Here is a 9,144-nt window from a genome sequence, read left to right on the forward strand (position 1 = left end):
CAGAGCGACAAAAACTTCCAGAATAAGATGGCTTTGCTACCCACAATAAACCAAACATTGTTTTCTCACAGAAGGTCCTGGATCAAGTGACATATGTATCAACTTTTTAAAATGGGATCTTGAGGACTACATGCACGGCAAAATCATATAGAGCAACGTAGCATGCACCCAACACCACTTTCCTAAAATGTTGAAAATAGTTAGAAGGCTCAATGGCGTAGCAACTAACAAGTATGAGCAATACTAAATTCCCAGAGAAATTCTGCAAGGGAAAACCAAGAAAGGCATCTTCCTATGACAATATAACTGGGACCGGTAAAAGAAATCTAGGTTGTTCACTCCTATACCCTACCACTTCAGTAAACAAAGTAATAAATAATTAAACATTCCATAGGCGGAGGTAGGTACCCAACACAGGAAGGATATGCTTACAGACATCAAGGAATGGCTTGGCGAGCTCAACCCCGCTCTCTGACCTTCCAAACATGGAGTGGACATCGTTTCTTCCATATCTCTGCCTGCAAGAACCAACAAATACATCAACACACGATATTCATGTCCATTGATCTAACAATGGTCAATAAGTTGTTGAACGACACAGTGCTAAGGGATAAACAATAGTTGCTACCAATGCTCAATTCACAATATAAATATTACTGGACACAATCCAGCAATGATTGCGAGCCGACCAAGTACTCAGAGGTTGCACCTTCACATGCTGCGTAGCCATGTGGAAACAACCTAGACCAACATGCATGTTCTTGGGTTGTCACGTGTACAAAACATGCTCACAAATGGCCTTGTAAACTGTCAAGTAATGTTGTCGTTCGCAATCTACATCCTCGCAAGGATGATTTCGTTTTGGATTTCAGATTCTTCACAGTGCCAAATACCATATCGCCTGGACTATTTGCTGATGTACATGTTAAACCTGCAAAAAATCATTGCCAAGATTTGTAAATGATGCTGCCATACAATATAACACAACCTAGTCCTACTACACATGTTAATTGCACAGAAATTAAGCAAAGACAAAATCATATAACCTATCATGGCAAATCAAGCTTGCCTCCTCAAGGTCCTTCATGTTGAATCCTGGCAGCCACACCTTAGAGACCAAAAAACCCTACAAACAAAGTAACATCAGGACAACAAGAGTATAAACCTTTTTTTCTTGGAATGCAATGAAGCCAAGTTCCATAACATCAATATGTAACAGATTACTTTGGCGATACAATAAATGACAGTCACTAACTAGAAGAAGAGTAGAACTTGATACCTCCACCGGGAAATGATCCTGAGGCTTGCCAAGTTCTATTTTTCTATAGCCCAGTAGCATTACCGTCTTTTATTGACTAATTTCTAAAAGGTAAGAAGGCAACAAGATCACTACAAATTGTAATTTCAGCCTTTGCCAAATACGATATGACTTGTTTACTGCAAAAAATCAAACTAGCAGAGTACTACCTTATCAAAACTGCATCATATATGCGAGCAGCAGGACATAGTCCACAAATAGCATGTCATATATAGGTAATGTAATAGGAATATTGACTATGCAAAGTAAATGAAATGTTACCAAGATTCAGAGGAAATGAAATGCGATTTCTAGACAATATGTTACAGATATGCAGGTATAAACAATAACTCACCAAAGTGCAGCATAAACCTTATAGTAGGAAATGGAGTTAAAAGTAGTTCCTCTTGTCTTATTCCAAAAACAATTAGCTCCTTATTTTCTGACTATCTCCTTATTTTCTGATTGTTCTTCCTCTAGGAATATTCCCTTCATCCGCTAACCGCGTAACAATAGTGCATTTCCCCTTTTAGGTACGATTTACATATCTTCTACCTCTATTTAGTTTCCCTGAGGGAGCTTATCTTTGTGGAAATCCAAGCTATAAGCTAGATCGGTATAAATAGGGCATTAAGCAGCAATAACAGAGATAGCATCCAGGCTCCATCCATCCTTTAGCATCGCCTGACTCCCCTGGGCCTATCTAGAAGAGAGTAAGAAGTAAGAACTGTGGTGTGGCAATCACAATGAGTAGATGCCATCCAATCAACAAGCAAATTGATTATTTATTTATTGAGGCATATTCCTTATTTAGATAGATACCCTGGTTTGCTCATGTTATTTTCTTCAAATGAAAATATAGGCTGCCACTAAGTAGGTCCAATTTAGGACATTTTACTGGGCTTAATTCAATACTAAAACCATTTTACTGGACATATTCCTTATTTAGATGAAGTGCAACAGCCTCCATCCGTTAATTATTTGCTTCATGGGAAGATAAAGATTAGGATATGAAGTGCAGCACAGACTCCATTTGGCCAGTTAACTGCTTCGAAGTGCAGCAGCCTCCGTCCCTTAGTTATTTTCTACGTGGGAAATTTAAAGCGCCTGTTGGTAAAATGTCTGCTAATGCTCTAGCAAAAGTTGCTAATCTTTGAGATTAATTATGAATAAACATGATGACATGGCAGTATAGGATTGCCCATGGACACTTGCTGATGTGGACGTCTTGCATGTTTAGAGAAATAGTTAGTGGGGATGAACTTCTTAGTTATATAGGATAATGCAAGAGAACAACTGCTTGTAAAACAATTTGCAATGCAAATCAGTTTGAGCGAAGGAATAAAAGAGCTTAAAGAATAATACCCAAGAATAATACCCAAGAATAATACCCATTCATGTCCAGAACATTGCTCCAAGAATAATACCCATTCATGTCCAGAACATTTCAGTCAATACCAAAGTTAGAGAGGTTTTATGATGTCAACATACTCACAGCACGCTGAATCAAGTACTCAAAATAACATGAATTAATCATATATTTTAGTTGCAAATATTAATCATGTAGTTTTTGGATACTGAACCTTAAATTTTACACCTGATCTAGATGAACTGGAATTAGGAAACAATATCTAAATTGGTGCTCAGAGGTATCAAACTTCGAAGTTTTCCAAAGCATACATCGGACAAATGAGGCGGAGTTGCAGATGATGAAGCAAAACATACCCTGGAACGGTTGGGAGGCGACCAGATCTGATCAAGTTGTTATCGGGTTACTAACCGTCACATCGTCTCCCAAACCTTATGTCATCTCCAGGTTTCCCGGAGGCGATTGGTCAAGTGCCTGAGAGCTCGTGCGGCCCGACATCTCCAGGATTAGGACAAGAAACTCCACTAGCGCCAGCTGTTTCGATACAAAATATATTAGTAAGTGGTTCAGAAAATAAAGAATAGATCATTATCAAGGTAATAAAATAGAGATGGTTAATAGTGTTCATAAGAAATACTACAACTATGTTTGCACATGAGAACATTCACCAAATTAGCCAAATTCAATTAGTGTCACAGAATTATCAATATAAGCGATAATATATATACATACACAAAATAAAATACATTTATTAGCACCGACTCTAGTATGACTGCTCTTTTGTTCAGATGAGATGCAGAACCACACAACTAGTAAGCACGAGAACGACAAGATGGTTAATTATGCCACAAATATTTCTTACATGAGCACACTTGCTGTTCCAGTACAAACAATGGTACTAAGTGGTTCTGAAAATGTAGAATAGTTCATTAAGGTAACAAAAACAAAGATGTCTAATAATATAAAAAAGAAATGCGATAGATTATCTCGCCGTTTATGAATATATGGAAAGGACACTCTCAAATATTTTATAAGGAACTAGCTACATAGGCAAACTTTGAGCTTCCATCACATTGCAAACTGACAAAAGAAGAGGATGCATTTCTGCTGCCAAAAATAGGAATAAATGGATACCATGAGGAAAAAGTTTTTTCAAGCTATAGTAAAATCTTTGCGAAAACTAACAAACATTCTCGTACTTGCTGAGTTTGGATTCAGCCTGGGACAACAGCGTCATACTCGATATGTACCTGGGGAAATTTCAATTGCAACCCGACTTGCAACTGGAAAAAAATCCCAGTTTCAACCCGACTTGCAACTAGGAAGAAACTCAATTGCAAGTCAACTTGCTAAAACTGGAAAAAGGAGAATAAATGAGCAGTAAGAATTGGAACCTCCACATAAAATAAAGTAAAAAAACTACTACATTACATCATATGATCACTATTGTAGAGGACTTGTTCCACTGAAAAACATTTTGGCACATTTTGCCATAACAAAAATAAAATGTGTTCAACGACCCAATAAATTTGCTTCAATCAAACAACAACAAAAATGATAATAGAAACTAGAAAGGGAAGAAAACAAGAGAAAACCACGATAAGAAACAATACCCAGGCCAAAAATACAAATCCCAACTAGCGAAAAGCCTGTAATAAAAAAATAGAGAAAACGAGAGGGAAAACAAAACCTGCGAAACAAACCCGAGGACCAAACAATGAAGCCCAATAAGCTAAAAGACCGTCTGCGCCACTAAACATGCCGAAGACAACCGACCCGGACAAAAACCAAATCCTAATCCAACAATATAGGATATGACTAAACCCCACCCAGAGAACTAGCAATTCCCATAAGAAAAAAGACTAATTGAGTATCAAATGGAGGAACAAATCAGGCTCCTGCTTTTAGCCTGCAATTTCTATTAGCCTCTTCTTGAAATGCTTAATGATTACATCTGTTGCTGTCTATCTAAGAACACATAAATGTTTCTTTTCCTAGTACAAAAGAAAGCACTCAGACTTTTGTTGCCTGTAGTGGATGGATACGAGAGTGAACACAAATCAAGAGAGGACACAAATCAAATGAAGCTCAAATTTCATTATGTGTGATTCTAATAGTTGAAAGCACACATGGGAAAAACACGTGGCAAGCAGCTAAACAACCTGATGATAAATAAGACACAAGGATTCAATTCTAGCACTACACATGGGTCATGTAGTTACCACGATTGAAGCATACATACAGTTCCTATGTGCCAATTTTCATAAAGTTCTGCGCTCATTTTGAGAATACAGAGTAGTTGCTCCAATCACAATATGCTACTGGTAGAACTCCACTGAATAGTACTATTCGGCCTCATCGGCTCCGTGCCACACCCCCGCCGCCATAGACACCAATGCTCGATCCTTTGCTTGAAAACCAATGGAACAACTTAACACACATAAATCATATGACACCAACAGAAATAAAAGGCAAACAAGGCCAACATAAATCATACGATGAAGAAAGGCAGCAGCCATGGCTTTGGATCATCATCTAGGTCGGGCATGAGGTGCTCGCACGCCCCTCTCAACAATTGGTCCAAGGAATGCCCGAGCAGGAGCACGTGGCATGGCAATGGCGGCATGGAGAATGCCATTGTTGTCACCACGTGCCAGTGAGTTGCACAACTCCTCCCGCCCTCTTTCTCTCCCTAATCAACTCTTTGTCGTCCCTATACAATTAGCACACATTAGCAATGATTTCATAACGCTAAAAAGAAGAAACCAACCAGTAATTACTCCAATAATCAGTAAAACTCTCAATCTCTCTTAGATATCTTTTTTTTTGCGAAGGAATCTCTCTTAGATATCGTAGGTGTGTACTTCATTAGTAAGAATGCTAATTAGGGTAGGGCATTCCGTACATAAAGAACTTGATATAACTCAACTCTAGATCAATCAAAATATCAACACAATTATGATCAGCTTCAGAGTAAAGACTGCTACAATAAAAGGAGTCCATCACTTATAAATAAGTCTTTTGCCACCAAATTCTAGAATCTCCTGACTGGGAGCAATGGGAAGTTGGCAAAATCATCTCAGAAATACCTTCCAACCTAGCTTATGCATTATACATACACGTAGCCTGCCAAACCAATCTATTCTGACCCCATATGTAGCAGAATCAAGTTTCAGACCTATCTTTGTTTCTGGCAACATGACATCACACGGAAAAATAGTGTATCTAGATGGTGACATTCAAGAAACAGAAACACCGGCGACTGCCAATCGATGCTAAAATGTGAAATGTGGTCTTCCATTGCATTCCAGGATACACACGGCTACATTCAGAAATGGACTATCCTCCTCGAAATAGGCTTTCGCCCCGCTATATTAATATAGCAACCAAGATACAACAAGCTTGCTGGGACCGCAGCACAACAAAGCCCAAACATAAAGAAAAAGAAAGATAAGAGAACAAATGCCGACTACGGCTGAGCAACGAACACGAAAACAACTCGCAACCGCTGCGCCCATCCGGAACAGTACCACCACGCTCCTAGCAGTCCGAATCGCCGCATACCAAGCAACACCTTCAACAAGGAAAAACGACGACGCCGCCGCTGCTGCCCGGACAAGTCCTAGGGTTTCCCCCGGTACGCGGAGGTGATGGGGGAGAGGTACACGCGACACCCATCAGGAAGGAAAGACGGCACCCGCAGGCGTCGCCGCGTCGGTGTCGGACAAGCCGACAAGGATTTCTCCCGACCCACACCGCCACCACCCCGAACAATCCGAACTGCTCCACCTCCTGTCGTCCACCAGCGTACGCCACCACGGTCTTGAAGCCATCGTCGCTATCGCTCAAAGGTCACCCACGCGAGGCCTAGAAACAGATAAGGCGAGCGCAAGGTCGGAGATAGCAGCAGCACAACCACGCCGGAGGAAACAACCTCCACCGGCCGAACTGGCGGTAGTCGACCGGACGTAGTAGCGAGACCAAGTCAGGCCCGAACTGGCCCGTCCAAGTACTCGCCGCCACGCCGCTGCGGCCGGATGTGTGCCGCCGTCGCCAACCCCTGCCACCACACCTCCGCTGCTTCCAGGAGAATGACGTCGAGCCAGGGGCCAGAGGCCCGCCCCAGCCCAGATCGGGCCCATATGGGCCCAGATCAGGGCAGAGCGGGCGCCACCAGCCGTCCGGCCACCCCGCAGCCCCGCGTCACCTCCCAGCCGACCTGCGGATACCACGCCGCCAGATCGACCTCCGCCGGCCGAATCGCACCGCCGCCATCGAGAGGCCGCCCGCGCCCCCCTCCGCGCGACGGGTAGAGGCGGCCCCGCCGCCGCCGGCACCGCACGGACAACGCCCGGCGGCCCACGCCGACGGCGGCGGCAGGAGAGAGCTGGGGGGAGGAGCTGAGGGAAGGGGGCTAGGGTTTTCGCCCGTCGCCCGCGGGGGGGCGAGCGAGCGAAGCGGGGGCCATGATGTGAAAATCCAAGTGCCTGACAAGCAGGGACTATCCTATAGACGCAAAGAATCTGAAGTTACCTAGGAATGAATATCAACTGATATCGTTAGTATGTAGCAGCTAGATCCGAACATTAAGCGCGAACGAACACTCCTCCATGCGAGTTGTTGCATCAAGTTGTACTGTACCAGTGCCCTATGCATGTGTACGCACACGTGTTTGGGATGGATGCATGATTTATACTGGTGGGTAATTAAGCTAGTTAGATAGTGATGGATCGTGAGCAGCTTGTAATAACATACTGAATAGAAAGAAACAGAAAAACAAGATCGATCTAATCTGCTAGCTCCCTAGGTTCACGTTAGGAGAAGAATGAATTGCATAGGCGCCATGCTAATCGTGCAACCAAATTTATGCACAACCAGTCCTCCTTTTCTTCTCCCCCTCTTTTGAATCCATCGGACACTTAAATAAACACCAGGATTTGACGATCAGCTGAAGAACCACGCCTTCATTTGAATCCATCGTTTGCCTACTATCAGTAATTGCACAGCTTTCCACACCATCGGGTACTTGAAATTCTCTGTTGGAAAAAAATCTGCTTAGTTTACTAAACCTTGGGAACAGGAACAAGAGAACGAAGATGTAACATAATCCATTCAAGATTGTTTAAAGTTAAGATTTATGCATTATTATTTTCTTGAACAGACACTTCATCAAGTCGTTCATATGAAATAAAGTTGTGAAGTACGTACTTCAAAAAATCATCACCTAGGACTTCAAAGCGTCCCAAAGAGAACCTCTGCAAACACCTATCAGTGGCAAATGCTGAAAGTATCTGAAATAGATCAACATTAGTTGCAGCATGGACAGGCAAATTCAAACTAGAAGTTCAACATATGTACTTGCCGTATCGCTATTTTCTGAAATTTCCGTATCCTGTATCGCCGTACCCGTGTCGCCGTATTGGTCCCGCCGTATCAGTGCTTCACGTACACAATAACAGATCAGTAATCATATGGAGCATCCTCGTCAAAACTGATTGCAAATCTTTGATGTTTCCTTGTACTTCCTAAAAGTAGAATTGCAGTTAGCAAACTCAAACACCTACTACACATAGCGAACTCAAGAGACTATCTACGGATCTGAATGACCGATTCATTCATCAATAAGACAAGCTATAGAACTGAAGTCGAACTGCAACTGCACTGTCACGGAAGATACACAATAGGCAGATCACTCATACAGATTGGAAGTGTGGTTGAGTAGTGCTCTTACTCTGCAACGAGCTGCTGCTGCTGCAATCAAATCCCTGTAGGGGAGTATTAGTAGTAGAGTCGATACTGCACCATTTTGATCCCTTTGAACACCTGGAATAGAGACCCGTGTGTCAAATTCTTGAAGCAAATAGACGGATAAACAGGGCAAACCGCAGGCCGGAGTTGGGAGCGTGGTGTTACCTGGGTTTCGACCCCGAGGACGTCGAGAAGCATGACGTTGGCGCTCTCGCCCACCGGGGAACTTGCTCGGCCACGCTTGGAGATGGCTCAATCTGAGCACCAGCGTCGCGTCTGATGGCCAAGGCACCGCCCACCGGAGGAGCACGCGCAAGACGTGATCTTGGACGGCTAGGGTTCGTCGGCCGGCAGCGTGGCGAATCGACGGTTCCCGGCTATGAAATCGATGAAGGAGGAGGAGGTGGCGTCGGGAGGGTGGTCTGGAGCACGTGGGGTCACCGGGGATAGCGTGAGCCGGCCGGCGACGGTGGCGCAAAGGGGGATCGCACCCCGAGAAAAGAGAAGAGGGAGGAGGTGGTGTCGCTTGGTTGCCTTCTGGGACGATGATGGTCTGCGGGGTTTTCGGGTTAACTTCGAATTGAAATGCTGAAAAGAGTTTCTCCGTCTCCAGATTTTACTTTTGGGTTCCCTCGAAAACAAGATTTTTACTTTACTACGCTACGGCTGGGCGTGAGCTTCGATCCCACCTAAGAATCTGTGCTCAAACTATTAAAAAATAGGAGTAATT

The 9,144-nt window shown here is 43.4% G+C and overlaps 1 long non-coding RNA gene across 1 annotated transcript; it reads right to left on the bottom strand.

Moving 5' to 3' along the window:
• Nucleotides 1-8,034: 8,034 nt before the first annotated feature.
• On the bottom strand, nucleotides 8,035-8,670 carry LOC124706960. The gene is made up of 3 exons (XR_007004636.1): nucleotides 8,580-8,670; nucleotides 8,398-8,489; nucleotides 8,035-8,191 (listed from the first exon to the last, which is right to left on the bottom strand). It is a non-coding gene; the product is annotated as an uncharacterized LOC124706960 (long non-coding RNA).
• Between the last annotated feature and the right edge of the window lie 474 nt (nucleotides 8,671-9,144).

Source organism: Lolium rigidum, chromosome 4, assembly GCF_022539505.1.
Source record: "Lolium rigidum isolate FL_2022 chromosome 4, APGP_CSIRO_Lrig_0.1, whole genome shotgun sequence".
NCBI lineage: Eukaryota > Viridiplantae > Streptophyta > Magnoliopsida > Poales > Poaceae > Lolium > Lolium rigidum.